Source organism: Talpa occidentalis, unplaced genomic scaffold (genome assembly GCF_014898055.3).
Source record: "Talpa occidentalis isolate TD23 unplaced genomic scaffold, MPIMG_talOcc4v2.1 talOcc4.12, whole genome shotgun sequence".
Classification (NCBI taxonomy): Eukaryota; Metazoa; Chordata; class Mammalia; order Eulipotyphla; family Talpidae; genus Talpa; species Talpa occidentalis.
The window spans coordinates 35,614,620-35,632,745 of NW_023601212.1; the positions used below are offsets into that span (position 1 = coordinate 35,614,620).

The 18,126-nt window shown below is 37.4% G+C and overlaps 1 long non-coding RNA gene across 9 annotated transcripts in view; it reads right to left on the reverse strand.

Moving 5' to 3' along the window:
- LOC119239975 (uncharacterized) overlaps nt 1–18,126 on the reverse strand; it is a 192,804-nt gene that overhangs the window by 68,791 nt on the left and 105,887 nt on the right. For 5 of the 9 annotated variants that reach the window (XR_008551089.1, XR_008551088.1, XR_005124052.2 and 2 more), the window contains exons 1-4: nt 13,715–13,796; nt 10,983–11,101; nt 9,180–9,319; nt 1,183–1,294 (exon numbers count right to left, since the gene is read on the reverse strand). This is a non-coding gene — a long non-coding RNA (uncharacterized LOC119239975). Of the gene's footprint in view, nt 1–1,182; nt 1,295–9,179; nt 9,320–10,982; nt 11,102–13,714; nt 13,797–18,126 lie in introns of those variants that run through there. The other 4 variants (XR_008551092.1, XR_008551091.1, XR_008551093.1 and 1 more) reach the window with 1 other exon arrangement.

The following is an 18,126-nucleotide window of genomic DNA, read 5'->3' on the forward strand; positions in this document are numbered from 1 at the left end:
ATGTTTAGGACGCGTAGGATAAAAAGATCTATTACAGTTTTGAATGTCAAAACTGTAACACTATTTTGAACATTCTGGATGTTTGCCAAGTGACAAATTTTTATTTCTGTAACAATATTTTATTACTTCTATTTGCTGATACAAGCATTCATGATCTCTTAACCAGAATATTGTACCAATATGTCAGCTGGTTCCCCTACTCCATCTTGCTTCTATCCAACCTGTTCTAATTCCATGGCTCACTGTTCTGTCCACCCAGACTTACCTCCTTACTTTCTCCTCATCAGCCATGTCACCTTTTTATACATGCCAAACAACCCTCACAACAAAATAGTTTTTCCCAAAACAATGTTTTCCCTCTACACGGAAAGCTCAGGGCAATCCTCTCTTCTCCACCCTGCAAACTCATAGATTCAACATTCAGGAGTCTTACTCCAACTCTACAGATTAGGTATCATCCCCTGGATTTTCATACTAAGTTTTACTTTTCTCTGCCATAGTTGGCATTTTTCAATTATCTGTGTGTTACTGACTAATAATGCACTTCCCAACCAGATTATAATCTCCAAAAGGTTAAGACAATCATCTTTTATTCCCTGTCTCCATTTGCTGTACCAGTGTTGCCTACCACAATGTTTAGAATAGAGTGTGAACTCATTACATTTTTTTTAAAGATTTATTTATTTATGCATACAAGAACTGGGTACAGGCCAGAGGTGTGGTTGGTGAGAGGATTCACCAGAGACAGAGTGGGGAACAGAACAGGCAGACTGATCAAATAAACTGCTGAGGGGAGCAACGGGCAAGGAAGAAGAGGTCAGCTGCACCATGTGGGTTGCTCCCTGGTTGGGGATGGAACTCGTGCTGCAGTAACTGCGGATAGCTTCATAGGTTGTGCCTTAATCCCTTGCACCACCAGGGAGGCCCTGAACTCATTACATTTTTAATAAGTGAATGAATGGCTAGGACTTAATTAGAAAGGGAGGGAATTTAACATGAATGTAGGTGGTAAGGAGGGTGAATAAATAGGATGAGGAAAAAAAAATTGTTGAGTATGTACCAGGCACTGTGCCAAAAACTAGTTTCTTGCCTAACTTTTACAAAATCTGTGTTATACCAAACAGCATATTTGTGATTGGCCAGGGTCACATCTTGATTTTGACAACATTCCTCAAAACTTACTGTTTTTGAAATCAGAATATGGTCCATTCCCTCAGCCATCACACCTTCCACTGTGAAGCTTATTGGCAAATTTACTTTGGAGATGGAATCTTTTGTTCTGTTGGTAATTAGCCTGTAATAATAAAATGGTGTCCTGAATGAATGGTAGGAGTTCTACTGATTTATAACATTTTAAATTAGGCAAAATGACACTGTTCAGCATAAATCTGTTAGGATTATAATAAGGCACTCTCCCTATCCTTTACATGACTCTGAAATCATTAATTTGGCTGGATCCCTATTCTCATAGAAGACCGCTGCCCTTTTTGTTCAAGTGGAAGGAGTGATTCTATAAAATATATTCCAGTTCATCCCATTAATAATGTATATTGTAAGGAACAATCTTGTGCTGGCAGGTGTATAGAACAGTTGACCTAACAGGTCATTTCAATCTTTTATTTCTATAATTCTATGCCCCTATTCTGACAATATGAATGCTGGAACACCCAATATTTTTAAGAGCTGAATGGCTGTGAATCAGGAATTTGATGCCTGACTGGCAATATCAGTCAGCATAAAACTGCTGGAATGAGAAGGGGTTCATTTAAATGCCGGAACAAGTCTGAGGTCAACCTGGCACAGCTAGTGACCAAAGCATTTGCTAATTAAACTACTGTCTTTTAAATGGAAAGGGGAGAAGAGCCGAAGAGCCAAAGAGAGGATGAAAATGAATACTACAGCTGTACATGTAAAAACAGATGTATCTATATGAGTGTCAACTGCAATATTATTTATAACATCAAAATTATATTCTATTCAATATATCACTAGTAATAGAGTGCCATAAGAAATAAAACTACACCATACAATGAGATAGCATGTAGCAATTCAAAAAGTCAGCATATTATGTTAGAAGATCAGAGATTTAGTTTCAAATTTACCAAAGCAAGTTGAAGAACATAATGTCATTGAAATGTCAACAAAATGTAAACGTTTATATTTGAATATAAGCAACATAAAACTGAAAATTATTAGTATTGGTTAGGCAAAAGAGAGGATATGAGTGGGGATGATTGTATTTAGCCATGTTTTATATTTCCGAATTGATAATTGTGATAGCGTTCTCCTGAGTCGCACTTTGCTCCTTTTAGCAGTATATTTCAATAAATCCACCTGGTCTGTTCTCCAATATATCATATAAATGTATAATAAACATGGACTTAGAAGATATTTAAATAATAATAATATATAATAATAAAATCAAACTGTAAATCTCTGATTTTATAAAATAAATTTACAAAAGAGGAGAATATAAGGGATTGATTTGTAAATTTACAGAACTGAATAAAAGAAACAAAGACATAGATCTTGACCTTTCTGAGTCTGTCATTTATCTGTTAATTTAACTGTAACAGTTATATCACAAGATGGCTGATTGAGATACCTATGCACAATCCCAAGTAGTGAGTCTGCTAAAGAGTAAAAATCCCTTCAGTGGCATAGTTAGCTTTCCTTTCTCCTCTTTTCCCAGCTCAAATACTCAGAACCTAAAAAAGATCAGTCCCTCAGTGACTTCTACTATACTTCTGACAATTGAATGTTGGTAAAAAGATGAATTAAATGTAGGGAATGCATAATAAAACAACACAACAATTGGTGAAAAATCTCACTATTTATTTTTAATATTGTCAGCTTACATTTTTTAAAGATTTATTTATTTTTATACAAGAGCTGCGGTATAGGCTAGAGGCTCGGGAGGGTGAGAGGATTCACCAGAGACAGCGGGAAGCAGAACAGGCAGACTGACTGAAATACACCGCTGAGGTGAGCAGCGGGTGAGACAGGAGAGGTCTGCTGCACCATGTGGGTATTTCCCTGGCCGGCTGGGAATTGAACCTGCGCTGCAGAGTCTATGGACAGCTTCCAGCCTGCGCTCAACCCACTGCGCCAACGGGGAGGCCCAACATCTCTCTGTTTAAAGTATAGCAAACCACATTTGTTTCAGGACTAATTGGAAACGAAATCCCGAAAGGGAGAAGAGATGTTGGACAGATGAACTTGAAAACACAGGGATAGATGAGATCTGCATTTAGCCATGTGGCTCTATAAAAACACATATATGCAGAGAAAAGAGCCAGTATTCAGGAGCTTAGTGAGTTTCTGGCATCTGTTTCAGCTTTGCATTTGCCCTGAAAAGGATCTTGGCGGGAAGTTATATGGGAAAAGCCAGTGAATAAATTGGATCTATTCCTTAGTCATTTATCTTCAGCCCATGGTCCATCATACCAGTGCTGTGGTGCTGAGACTGCTTGCTGCTCAGAATGTAATTCATCAGCCTCACTGCAAGGACTGTGCTTGCCAAGAAAAGTGTGTGCAAAGCGCGAAGAGGAAGCCAGTAGGCTCACTTCACAGGAGTACTCTGTGATGCCTATGCCGATGCTCTGCAATCCTGGGGGAAAATGGGTGCTTTTCTTATGTTTATCATTTTAAGAATTAAGGATGAGACTGCAGCAAATTCTCATGTGGTGACTGGGATTCCCCTAAACATGGAATGAAAGCATACCCAAATCCTTGGACAATTTTTATTTCTAATATATCTCTGGGCTGTCTTTTTTCCCCTCACCCAACTTCAACTATGCTGGTTCTCATCACTCTCCAAGAGGAAGAGGCTTTATAAGGAACAGCCTCCACTAACTGCTTCAATTATGAAAGAGAATAGAAAACTTCTGCTTCTGGCCATCCTGAAAAAGTGCCAAACTGGATAAAATGTAGGAAATGGCATTTCAGCAAGGAGCACAGGACACAGATAAGTGAGGGCAGAGAGCAAACTAGGTGTGCCCAACAATTTCCCAGCTGACTGCCTGCAGACAGGTCTTAGTGGAGAGGAGCTGGAAAACAAGGCAGAGATCAGCCATCTCAAGAGGGGGATTTTGGAGTTCAGACAGACAGAGCTCTGGAGACACACAGAGGGCAACTTCAGCATTCATTCCCTAAGTACCAGCCTCTACTAAGATTTTAGGATTATTTTCTTAAATTATTGCTTATGCCGCTCATAATCGGTGTCACTAAATTCTGTCATTTTTATTGTTTTTATCAATGTATCTGTATATCATAACTGTTTATCATAATTCTGTGGCATAGTGTTGGTCTAAGTCACCATTATATTTCATCTTGATTATGACTGTAATAATTCTTTGGTTTTGTTTATGCCCAGAACTTTTGCTTTGTGTGTTTCTTTTTTGTTGTTGTTGCTTGTATTTATGCACATTCATTTTCTTTGTTTATGCACAGGTCTTAAATACTGTTTTCCAGTGGCACCTCACTGGGAGATGTTTTTTCTATATATAGCAATAAATCTCCCTCTCTGAGGGCATTCTCTTTGCTCTTAACCTATGTTATTCTGCATAACACTCACCATGTAACACATTACTGGTTTCCTATTTATTATGACAATTGCTCATTTTATTTATCTCCTTATTAGAATGTAAGTGACACAGTACCTGGGATTCTATATTTTATTTCTTACACTATCTCTAGTCCTTAGATATGCACTTGGTATACTGAGTATTCATAGTTTCTTAAATAAACAAATGAAATCAAGTTTTTAGAAAGTAAAGAGACATAGGGTTGCAATGACATTAATAGTTTTCTATTCCTACCCCCCAAAAATAGTATATAAATATATTTTATATTTTCCAACATTAACTGATTAATTTGGAGGGTTGAATTAGTTGCAGTTATTGCACCCCAGGTCAATAAAAGTGACAATTCAGGGTGATTTTTCTCAAGTTTAGAATCCAGATATCATAAAAGGAAGAAAAGAAGCCCATCAAATTGTCTCTCTTAACAAACACTAATTTGTGGACTAGGTCTCTGCCCAGCTCAGCTTCTGCCTGAACAGTTTCCATCTGCTTGGCACCATGTGGTACTCAAGCATATGCAAAACCATTTGTCATCCTGCTGTACGTAAGGAGAAACAGTGAAAAGATTAATACAATTCCTTTAACTCTGATGAAATGTATAACAGCTCAGTAATCTCACACATGCATTCTGGAAACTACCGTGCAACAACAACAACAAAATGGTTAAACTCATTTCTGGGCTGAGTGGAATATTAAAAAACAATTTGATGGAGCAAGTGTACTGAATGATGTACATGACAGTCCCCTCTAGTCTTCATTTTCTTACCCAGGCTGATAATATACATAGAAAAAAATTACATAGGAATCTCAGAAGATGTTTCTTCTGTGTTATAACATCCAGGCAAGTTAAGGTCTAGTGATCAGGCTTACCTCAGAGAAATGAGGCCATCCATACTAGGAATCAGCCAAACCACCTTGATTCCTTCTCCCTAAGAACTCCTCAAGTTTTCAAAAAAGAAAGAGAAGTTCAGGGTAACTCCAAGCTCATGAGAAATGCAAGTTTTAACTAGGTTATCTCAGATATGAAATTAGAATTTAGTGACTGATAGAAAGTGTGGTGGTAACTCTCTCAGACTAATCTCATGCTCACATTCTAACCATCTTTAATTTTTCAGGAAATAACAGAGCAAAACGTGTCTATATAATTTTGGAAGATGGAAAGCAAATAGGAATTGGCACTCAAGTAGCTGACAAAGGAAAGTGAAATGTTAGCCTGCCCGTGAGAAGCCAAGAAGATGGCTGACTAGGGTGCCTGTGTCCAGGAAAGCTAAGACATGAGAGGCAGTGGGAATCTCAAGAGAGAAAGTATGGAGGCAGGGAAGGTAACTGAGGACTGGATTAAAGGAGTACTTTTTTAATTGTATAAGGATTTTTCAGTTCTCAGTTTTCCTAGTCCTGAAGAAAATTAGAAGTATTTGGAGACTGAATCAGAGCGATTTTGCACAGAGAGACCAGGCACAACTTAGAGTACTGGTGATAATCTTAGCTGAGAACTAAGAGAATAAGTACAAGTATTTGTACACTGAATTGAGAAAATTTATGCCTTTGTCACCTGTGATTCACATAAAGCCAGCAGCTAAGTGCATCTCCTAGACCAGAAGACAAGAGCACAGATTCACCCAGCACATAGATGGGTGTCATCTAATTACTCGGTAATGAACTCCAGCTTTCAACATTTGTAGCCATTTTTCCTCACCACACAGAAGCCTTCCAATAAACTTTTCAATTCCCCTCTTTTGAATAAAATAATTTCAAGACATTTGGGAGGCAAGGCCTTAAATATTAACAAGGCAAGACTTAAAATAATAGAAAGACAGAAACTGCAAAACTACAATGTCACAGAGTTTATGAAGAACATGCCACAAGAAACTATAATTAATTTATTAAGTGAGAAAATATATTGTATATATGAAATAAGAACAGAATTCTCCAAGATTAATTATTAAAGAATTTGAAAAAATAGCTCAGAAATAAATATGAGTGTCAAAATAAGAAGTTTAACATAAGGACTAGGAAATAAATTGAATAAATTTCCATGAAAGTAAAATAAAAGCAAAATTTTATGGAAAAAAATAGCAAAATTATAAGAAAATATTGAACCACAGTGTTCAATATTTCAGTAAAAGGAAGACATTTTATTTCAAGAAAGGCATCTTTTAAAAAAAGTATACAAAAACTTGTCATAATTGTAAGAGTTGTTTCCAGACCAAAAGCCTACATTGAATGTCTCTTATATGCAAAAATGAGGCAAACCAAAGCATGTCATGAAAAGAGTTCTAAAGATCATATTTAAAATATATCTTAAAAACTTCAGAAAAAGAAAAAAAAATCTTATATAAGATCTAAGGTAGGGAATGGCAATGCATTTCTTAAATACAATACTGGCAGCTAGAATTTAGTTGAACTTTGAATTTTCCTTCAAAAAACACAAAAGAAAGTTTTTTTCCACTCTAAAATCACATTGCTAAACACATAAACCTAAACTTTTTCATACTAGCACTATCCAAAGAAATTTGTCTTTAATGACCTTTTCTCAGAAAGCTTAAACATTTTTCAATAAAGCAAAGCAAGGAGTGCATACTGACAGTACTTCAGTTGAACCTGAAGCCATTAAAGGGTGGAATCACGAAAAACAAGTGAAATTAAAAAAGGCAGTGAAACCCATATCTGCTTTGCAAAAATATGATGTGTGGACATTAACACCTATGTAGCAGAGCTTGGGGATCAAGTGGCTCTGAAGCCGGGGCCCTGCAGTGTGGACTGCAGGGCAAGACTGGCATTTCCCCACTCCTGCCTAAGCAGCGCAGTCACTGGAGAAAAAAAGTGGTGGTTTTTCCCTCCTAAGCCAAAAGTCGCTGCCTGTAGGCAGCCCCTCTCTCAGGCACCAGCCAAGTTAAATGGTCCATTCAGGAGGTATTTAGATTAGGGGACCCTAAAAGAGGCAGGCAAGTCAAAGCAGGAGCCATCTTGAGTGTCCCAGACTCCCCCCAGACTCCTGGCACTCTGTTTTGGGCCTCTAAAGAGTAGTAGAATCATCCAGCCACAGACCTCTGAAGAAAGACGCCAAAGACTTTTGCAGCGACCAAGAGGCTGAATCTGCTTCTGGTGCTGCTGCTGCCACAGCCTGAAAAGAGCACCAAAGGCCCCAGGCCTGGTGTCTCAAAGAGCTGTTGATCAGATTGTCTGGCTCCACCTTCCAGTGCTGCCTCCTTTGCTGTCTGGTCCAGTGTTCATTGCTATTCATCCCGACCTTGAGACTGTTCATGTGGGCTGCTGTGACGTTATCTCAGTGACCTCCAGCTGCCACCATGAATTGTATCTTGGCCTGATGTTTGCCGGCTGTCACATGCTCTGGGTCCTTACTGGTGGGATGGTGCCAAGTTGAATGAGTGACCTCTAGTTTGGGACTTTTGAACACTGTGGGCATTATCTAGGGTGAGCTATCCAGTCACTTGTGGTCTTAGTAACTCTTTGTTTACCCTTTTTGTTAAATAAACCCCATTATTGCTGTTCCCTGAGACTGAGTGGTCTCGCAATTGTGCATGCAGGTGAAGAACCTACAGACAATGAGTGGCCTGTCATCTGCTGGGCACTGTGCTTGGAAAGCTATAACACCTTATAGTCCTGTTTCAGTGCCAGAAATGTAGAAATAAGCAAACAAACAAAAAGAAGCAATAATAAACATCAGCCAAGATAACATCTTACAAAAAATATGTAGGTTTTTGTATTAATTACATTTTTTCTTACATCATTGTATCACCCATGAATCATCATCATATTCCCTTGTGTTCATCCCTCCCTTGTTTTGCCCCCCTTCTGCCTCCTCCTTTACCGTATGCCTCAGTTCTACGGTCAGTTTGATTTGTGGTTCAACTGTGAATAATATTCACATACCCATAAACAAACATTCATTTAGTCAAAATAGGTTGACATAAATACATTGAGACGATGATAGGGAAGGTAATAATTTTTTGAGGGTAATGGTATGTAGAAAGTTAAATTCCTACCTTTTGTATAAAATTTTAGTCAGAAACCAAAATTCTCTAATTGCAGTCTGAAAAATGTGACAGCAAACATCATAAGAAACAGTTAAAGAATATTAATATGGGTTCTTCCGGTAAACAAGAAGCAAGACTGGGTATTAGACATGTGCTATTTTGAAGTAGTTGTTATAGCTGAAGAGAGGGGAGGAGGAAAAGAGAAGAGTAAGTGAAATACACAGAACAATGTTCCAAGAGCATAACCCTGCTCCTATTTGCCCTCAAATCTTTGAGGTGATTAAAATATCCAGAGGGCCTTCCCTGGTGGTGCAGTGGTTGAGCGCTGGGCTGTGAAGCTGCCTGCAGCCTCTGCAGCACCAGTTTGATACCCGGCTGCCGGCCGAGGGTCCCACACCATGCGCAGACCTCTCCTGCCATGCCCACTGCTCCTCTCAGCACTGTATTTTGTCAGTCTGTCTGTTCTGTTCCCTGCTCTGGCTCTGGTGAATTCTCTCACCCTCCCACGCTTCTGACTGTACCCAGTGCTTGTATATATAAATGAATGAATCTTAAAAATAAAATAAAATATCCAGAGATAGAAACAAAGGTGACCAACCTTCCTGCAGGTGAGAAATTTGTGACTCCTATCCTCCTCCTTTCTTCTTCAGGTCTATGGTATTAAGAACACCCAGGAAAAAGAAACAGCTCAATGTGAATTCAACTTTTTAATGTCTTTGCTCAGTCATTCATGCTATTCTGTGTTGAAAGAACAGAGAGTGACATGAATAAACATGAACATCAAATACACAAAAGCTAATTTATGTTTGAATTGTAGATAATTATAATATATGTATTCACTGTGAACCTCAGCTTTGACAAAATATTAAAATTACTTGGGATGTTTTCTAAATCCTAGGTTGGACCCAAAAACAATCTGTGGGAGACAAACCGAGCCGCTATCAGTAGTCTAAAAGCTTTCCAGGTAATTTAAATTTGTGGGCAAATCTGAGAACACTAAAGACTAGAGGTTTGAACACAGTAGTCCTCAGACAAGGAGCATCCACATCATGAATAGGTACTTTGAAAAAATATATATAATCTCAAATCCTACACCCAGGGCTATAGCAGGAAAAGTACAGAGTCTGTCTCAACAATCTGAGTTTTAGAAGTCTTCCAGATCTAAATCACAACAAAGTTTGAGAACTCCAGCTCTTGAACCTTACTATAAAAACAGAGTCTTTGGCACCTCCCCGGTGGCGCAGCGGTTGAGCTCTGGGTTGCGAAGCTGCCCGCAGCCTTTGCAGCGCCGTTTCGATCCCCTGCTCTGGGCAAGGGTCCCACATGGCGCGCAGACCTCTCCTGCTGCCCGCTGCTCCCCTCAGCAGTGTATTTCGTCAGTCTGCCTGCTCTGCTTTCCCTCTGGCTCTGGTGAATTCTCTCACCCTCCTGCGCTTCTGACTGTACCCAGTGCATGTATAAATAAATAAATAAATATTAAAAAAAAAAAAACAGTCTTTGAACCCACAACTAGTCTCACCAACTATCCACTTCAGCCAGGGCATTCTTAGTTTCACATTTAAAGTTCCAAATTCAAGGCAAACCAGGGTTATTAGCCATCTTCAACTTCAGCATTATTTAGGTACTTGAAATAAATGAAAAACGTCAGGCTCTGCTCCAAACATCCTGAGTCCAAATCTGTACTGTAACAAGACCTACAGAACAACTTGTATATACTTAGTAATTTGAGAAGCACGGTTGTTGGACCATGGTCATGGTCTCCCAGCCTAATGCACATTAGAAGCAACTGTTGGTATTTTTTTTTAAGATTTATTTATTTATACAAGCACTGGGTAAAGTCAGAAGTGCGGGAGGGTGAGAGAATTCACCAGAGCCAGAGCGGAGAACAGAACAGGCAGACCGACGAAATACACTGGTGAGGGGAGAAGCGGGCAGCAGGAGAGGTCTGCGCCATGTGGGAATCTCGCCTGGCAACCAGGGTTCGAACCTGTGCTGCAGAGGCTGCGGGCAGCTTCGCAACCCAGCGCTCAACTGCTGCCCCACCAGGGAGGTCCACCTGCTGGTATTTTTTTTTTTTTAATTTTAATTTTATTTTTATATTCCCCATACAATTGCAACCCCCTTATTTTGACCCCAATCCCTCCTTTCCCCACCCCCCACACCCTATAGAGTGTCTATGGTTCATAGTTGTTTGTTGATTTTGATTTTTATTTTCTTATAGTTATTCTTTTTCCTGGTCTCTTATTTAAGTTTTCTAGATTTCTGCTATGAGTGAGACCATCCGGTATTTTTCTTTTTCTTTCTGGCTTATTTCACTGAGCATGATCCCTTCCAGCGCCATCCATGTTGCTGCAAATTGCATGTGTTTTATCTTTTTTGAATGCTGAGGAATATTACTCACCTACTGGTATTTTTAAAGATGTTGATGCTCAAATTTTTACCCAATACTGAATCAAATATCTGTCATGGGTTCCAGCCAGCTATGGATTCAAGACTCAGGACAGCTACAAATTCCAAATGCTACATGAAACAAGAATGAAGTACATTTTAGAAAAACTCTTCAATTTCTAGACAATTACTTTCAAATAGACATCCATAGTGCAGAAAATTCTGGCAACTATCTTTATCTACTTAGATGGTAGATACTGTGTTAGATCTGATGGCCATGAAAATGGAAAGCTTTACAAGAAGTTATCATCACTTTATCATGATTCCTTCCTGATCTATATGGCTCATGCATGAATTAGAAAGATAATCACTATTCATTACAATTATTTCCAATGTTTCTTATTTGCCTTCTTCCTTATTCTCTCTCACTCTTTGCTCTAAAGGTTTGGAGAAATTAAGAATTTTTCCATTTAGGATTCAATGTGTCATTGCTCCTCTATGGTTATAGAACTGAAAGTATCAACAAAAATTATAATGAAAAAAAAAAATCAGTGTCCAGGCTAGAGTAGATATCTAAAGACTCCTCATTACTTTAGGCTGAAATGAATCTTGAACTTTATAATGTTTTTACATTTTTTTCTTTTTTTTTAAAGATTTATTTATAAATACAAGAATTGGGGTATAGGCCAGAGTTGTGGAGGGTGAGAGGAATCACCAGAAACACAGTGGGGAACAGAACAGGCAGACTAACTGAAATACACTGCTGAGGGGAGCAGCAGGCAAGACAGGAGAGTTCTGCTGCGCCATGTGGGTAGCTCCCTGGTCGGGAATCGAATTTGTGCTGCAGAGGCTGCGGATTGCTTCATAGGTTGCGTCTTAACCCCTTGTCCCACCAGGGAGGCCACACATTATTTTATTTTCTTTTTCTTTTTTTAAATTATGGTAACATTACATTAAAACATTATGTATATTGAGGTGCACATCATTAAAAATTAGTATGTATACATATTACATTAAATTTGCTGCCATGGAACATCCAATTCTGTTCTTCACTAAGTATAAATTATTGCATTTCACCTGCACTCAATACACCACCTGAAAAAATATTGCTTGGGGAGGTGAATTTTTGAAAGCCAAATACATAAACAAGAAACCTTCATAACATATAGACATACATTACAATTTAGCTGTAAATTAGTTGTTTTGAGCATTTAATTAAAATACTATCTCACTCCCTTCTAAGCAAAATGATATTCATCTAAGAAACAGAAGTTAATAGATCAAAAAATAAGAATTTGCAATCACCCAGCTTAATCAAGCCTAAGTATTCCCATTGCCTACTAATCTACCAGAAACTGACGGGGCCATTCATTGTCGTTCAGGCATGCTGCTGAAATGACTTGCAGAGGCAGAAAGCTCAAGTTCATTACGTAAAAATAAAATTTCATCTTACCTTGTAATGAATTCATCTAATATGAATTTAAGAAACAATGTTAATACTTTGTGGTTGCAATCAGAGCCTCTATTATTTTTTCCAAAGATACATATGTTCTTTTTTTACTGAACACTTAAGATGTTTATTCTTTTATCTATGAAATGTAACACTACTATAAACCTTTTTTTCTGTTTAAAATTATACTTTTTTATTTTATATATTTTATGTCATTTTTCATTTTTGCATAATATGTGCTTTTTCATCTTGGTTGTAGTCCCCATACAATTCCCACCCCCCTTATTTTGGTCAAGATACATATGTTCTTTTGGCTTAAATAAAAGTGGCACCAATCACAATTGTAACTTATCAACACATCTGTTTTGCATAAGAAAATGCTCTTATCCACAAAGAAGAATTAAAAGAGCTTTTTCTCTTTAGAGAATGGGTTTTCCATTCCCATTGGGAATCATCCATAACTTCCCATCCAAAATTCTAAGCACACATATGCTTGACCTCTAGCTGGAAATAAGAGTGTATTGAGGTGTGAAGTCAACAAGTAGAACAAAATTTTGTCTAGAGAGAAAGTGAATTATAACTCCCAGCAACCTTGGGCTCCCAGAAACCTTGGGCTAGGATTTCAGTTATCTTAGCCATTACTAAATAGTCCAGCAGCTCTGTGTAACTGACCAGATATTCAACAGTCAAAAGTTGTAGTAGGAATTTGTAGGAAGTATAGTTTTGGAATTGATGTGATGACTATCCTCACCACAGATGACACTGTTTTGTCCTGTGTGATAATCTAGATCCAAGTCATACTCTGAGACATTATCTTTGAAAGTTTAAGTACATGGGACTTGGGGTGGACTGGATACTTGAACCACCTTCATCTGCTTCAAGCCGCAAGAAGACAGCCATGCAGTACTATATTGACCACGGATACTCCTTTTCCTTGCTTTTCTCTTTTACAGCATCACCAAAACACTTGTTCTATATGGCCAGCAGGTTCCTCCCTCCCTCCCTCCATTCTTCTCTCCTTCTCTCTTTCCTTCTCTCCTATGTAATTAAACAGAAGTCACTTTAAGCTTGACTTATGTAAAACTTTATCACTTTCCATGTGATTTTAAAACAATTATGTTATTTTCTTAGATTCTACATACTATTTTCTGGTCAGAGACAAATAATTTTCCATTACCACATACAACATCTATTCAAATTACTTAAAAGGTTTAAGATGCTGCCTTGAATTTCCCAGATAGTAACTTGAAAGCCTGGAATGGCATTATCTCCCAAGTATACAGTCAACTCTTTACCTTTTCAAGTGATATTGGCCTCACAAATAATGGCAAGAAAAGTGGTTCTGAAAATTCTAACAAAGTCTACAGAGCTATGGGATTCCTTTGTTCTTCATTGCCAGGATTCTAGAATACCTCCAGTATCTCTGCAGCATCTGATCTGAGATGAATTCTTAACACCCTAGGGAATGTCTAGTCCTTGGTAACAGGTTGTTCCTTATCACTTTGGGGTTGGTTCTCAAAGATTCTGAACTTTTACAATGCCATTTAAAATAGTTCTCACTTCGTGACAGCTAAATGTGATACAAAATCATACATATATCTTCTTATAGTAGCTACTGGAATATTTAACGAGAAAAAATACAGTGAATTCCAAAATTTCTCAAGCTTTGGCTATTTAAAAAAGTCTGAAATATGGCTTGGTAAGATGAAGAGAAAAATAAAGACAAATTAGGACCTCAACTTAAATTCAAACTACCAAAATTCATTATAGATTCTAAGTATATAGTATCAGGTGTATCTATTATAGGAAATAAATCTGATACCTCCAGTACATTTTACTCAAATTTGCTGATTTTTCTTAATTATATTAGGACTTGAGTGTTATTCATGCCAGATACCCCAAAAAAGGGCTTAAAATTTTTCATACAGTTAGATTTGCATATTAAATGCAATTATGCATTTCTCATGCACAAAAACTACCCTGGCTCCAATTGCCAGGTCTAACTTTTTTTTTTACTCTGTTCAGTACTGTTTTAAAATACATAACATAGGGCCTCTCCAGTGGTGCAGCGGTTGAGTGCTGGGTTGCAAAGCTGTCCTCAGCCTCTGCAGCACCAGCTAGATCCCTGCTGCCAGGCAAGGCCTCTCCTGCTGCGCCCGCTGCTCCCCTCAGCAGTGTATTTCGTTGGTCTGCCTGTTCTCTTCTCCTCTCTGGCTCTGGTGAATTCTCTCACCCTCCCCCGCTTCTGACTATACCCAGTGCTTGTATAAATAAATAAATCTTTAAAAATACATAACACAAATTATTATTCTGAAAATGTTTACATCTTATATGAACTTTAAAGTGCTGGGGAGTGTTCATTTTGGTTAAGAACAGAGAATTAGGGAGAGTCAACATAATAAAAAATTAGATTTCAGAGAAAACTAAGAAAAGAATAAAAACAAAAGCTGTGTTACTGGAATTACCTGACAAATGATTCTGACATTTCTATTTTCTTTCAACTTTGGAGTAAGTAGAAAAATGATGTGAAAAAGCTTGCCAAAATGAGATATGAGATATAGATTTTTCCCTTTGTTTTCTCATCTTACAGGAAAAACAAAAAAATAAAACAACAAGAATTGCAGAATTATTTCTGCAATTACGAGAAGTCAAACAAGGAATTGGCTAAAATATTTACCTTCCTATAACCTTTTCTATAGTAGCAGGCCAAACTCTTGAGGGAGGGTACTTGTTGAATTCCAGTCTGACTCACTAAATATCACCATTTCAGACCACCTCCATCATCATTCTGAGGCAAAATTGATGGAATGGCAAGATTCCACAAGATTGGTGGATGGTAAGGGCACAGAATATTGGTGAGGTACAAGATTATATTAGGGAAGGCAGGGGAACACTGTGGTTTACAATATGGACTTGGCAACCCAGGGGAATGGGAATCAAAAGTGACATGATACTCAACTCTCTATGTGGAACTTCTTTTTTTCATCTGTCAAAACAAAGTAATAACGGTAGTATACAGGGTGTTGTGACAACTGAATTAAAAAGTTAAAAAATGTTTAAATAACACCCAAAATTTAAGAAATGTTATACTGTTTTTAGCTATAAGATAGTCTAAGTATATATATGTGTGTGAAGTATATATATATGTGTGTGTGTGTGTATATATATATATATATATATATATATATATATATATATATATATATGACATTTCTCAGTTATGCAGAGTGAGCTGGCAATGAGGACCAATAAAACACTTTGATAAATATTACTTCCACCCTGAGAAATCAGATAAAGGTACTGAAAGAATAATCAGACTATAATCACTGGTGTTCTGATTTTCACTCTGAGCCTAGAAATGGATCTGCTTTTAGAACTGTCTACTGGCCACACATTTTAATGAACTTTTATTTTTCTAGAAACATACAGTCATCAGGCTAGGAGGTTCCACTTCCAGAGAACTATAGGAATAGGGAAGCAGAGACTGTGATAAATTGTCAGAATATTAGACTGACACTTGCAATGGCAGACACCATAGTGCTGGCTATTGATCAGGCACCCAGAGCCACAAATTAAAACACCCTAAACAAAGGAGCTGTAGGACAGCAGAAATCTTGGCAACTACTGCCATGGGGTCTGGATAAGGTGGGCTCCCATAAGTGAACAGCTGGAGGCTGAATTGGTAGTGAAGGCTAAACTGGCCCACCTGTGTGTCTATACAAAAGAGGTTCTTTTTTACAGCTGTTGGCTGTATTAACCAAAACACCTGTCTCACCCCTGCCCAGGGCCAAAGACAAGGTGCATACTCTTGTCAATAAATGTTTAGTTCATTCTTTAAAGGAAACAAAGCATAGCTTTGATTCTACCCTAACCGCAGCCCCATCCTAGTGCTACAGCTATTGAGAGAGGATTCAGAGAGGTCTGGTGGGGAGGCAATCTTCTATACAAGGACCATGTAAACTTAGAGAAACATACATCCCTTATCCATCTGTAAGGAGAACTGGAATAGCATCCAGTCAGCAGTATTAACCAGGAGCTCTCAGTTCATCCCACTCCTGACCACATCCCTGAAAAACAAAATTTATGATAAAGGAGCGACAGCCACACAATGGAAAAATAATAGTGCCTTTAACAAATGGTGCTGGGAAAACTAAACAGACACAAGTAGAAGAATAAAGGGGTCATTTTCTATTAATGCTCAAAAATAAATTCAAAATGGATTAAAAACTTAGTTATAAGACTCACAACAATAAAATACTTAGAAACAACAAATAAAACTCTTAGAAGAATACAAGATAAGTTCTGTGACCTCTGTAGAATCCCCAAAGACTTGCTTTTGGGAATTCAACCCCCATGGTAAGAGAAATAAAAGCATTACTAAACAACTGGAGCTACTTCCAATCAAACAACTTCTACACAGTGAAAGAAAATATTATCATATTAAAAAGAAATTCTACTGAACAGGACAATATATTCATATATCACATAACTGAATGGGACTAGTGGTTAATATCCAATATATAGAGAGAACTTATCTAACTGCTGTAAAACACAAATTACTTAATTAATAAATGAACAGTATATATGATAGACAATTTGCTAGTGAAGACATCCAGCAGACCAACGAATATATGAAAAAAAATGCTCTTTGTCACTTCTAATGAGGGAAGTAAAAATCACAACTGCAATGAGGTATCATCTCACACCTGTAAGAATGACATACATCAAAAAGACTTTCAACAACAAGAGGTGGAGAGGATGTGAAGAAAAAGGAACCTTAATACCCTGTATGTGAGAATGTAATTTGGAGTAGCAAGTTTGAAAAGCAGACAGGACTTAGCTCAGAAAGATAAAAATGGAATACCATATGATCTAGCAATCCTACTTTTGGATATCTATCAGAAAAACACACTCATCAACTCAAAAAATGCAATGTTCTACAAAGTTCATGATGTTAGCATTGTTTATAATAGCTAGGATTTGGGAGCAACCTAAGTGTCCACTGATAGAGGACAGGATAAAGATATGGTATATCCACATAATAAAATACTGTTCAGCTATAGGGAAAGATAAAATGCTAACATTTACAGCAAAATGGAAAGATCTTGAGGGATTATTATTCCAAGCAAAGCAAGTCAGAAATATAAAGACAAATATTGGATGATTTCACATATAGGAACAATATAAGGAAACAAAGCAGATAGATTGATAAAGCAAAATATTTGGAAGTGTGACAATGATAACAAAACTGAGGTTTCTGAGGTTAGGGGAGAAGGGAGAAGGTGTTATAAGAGATGATGTTGGGCAAAAAATCTATCATTTTCTAAAAATAAATAAATACAGAAATTTATGAAACAATTCTTAAAATACAACATATCCCCTAGTATATTTCAAAAGTTTTTTCAATATTAAACCCATTTATTTAGCACTACTACAGACCTAGTTGCCAATCTTAACAAATCTTATAATTTGTTAAAAGACAGTAGGTATAGAAAGAATAATATATTGGGGTCCAAACCATCTCTCCCCACCTGCAACCCCAAATAGTGCTTGCTTTTTTTGACATTGTGCACATAATTCACTGCTAATTTTTTTGTGAATAGATATTTGAACTATATAAACACTAAAAACACTTTCCATCATAACATTACATAAATTTATTGAAAATTTCCACTCAAAAATGAACAACAGAACTTTAAAAATGCAA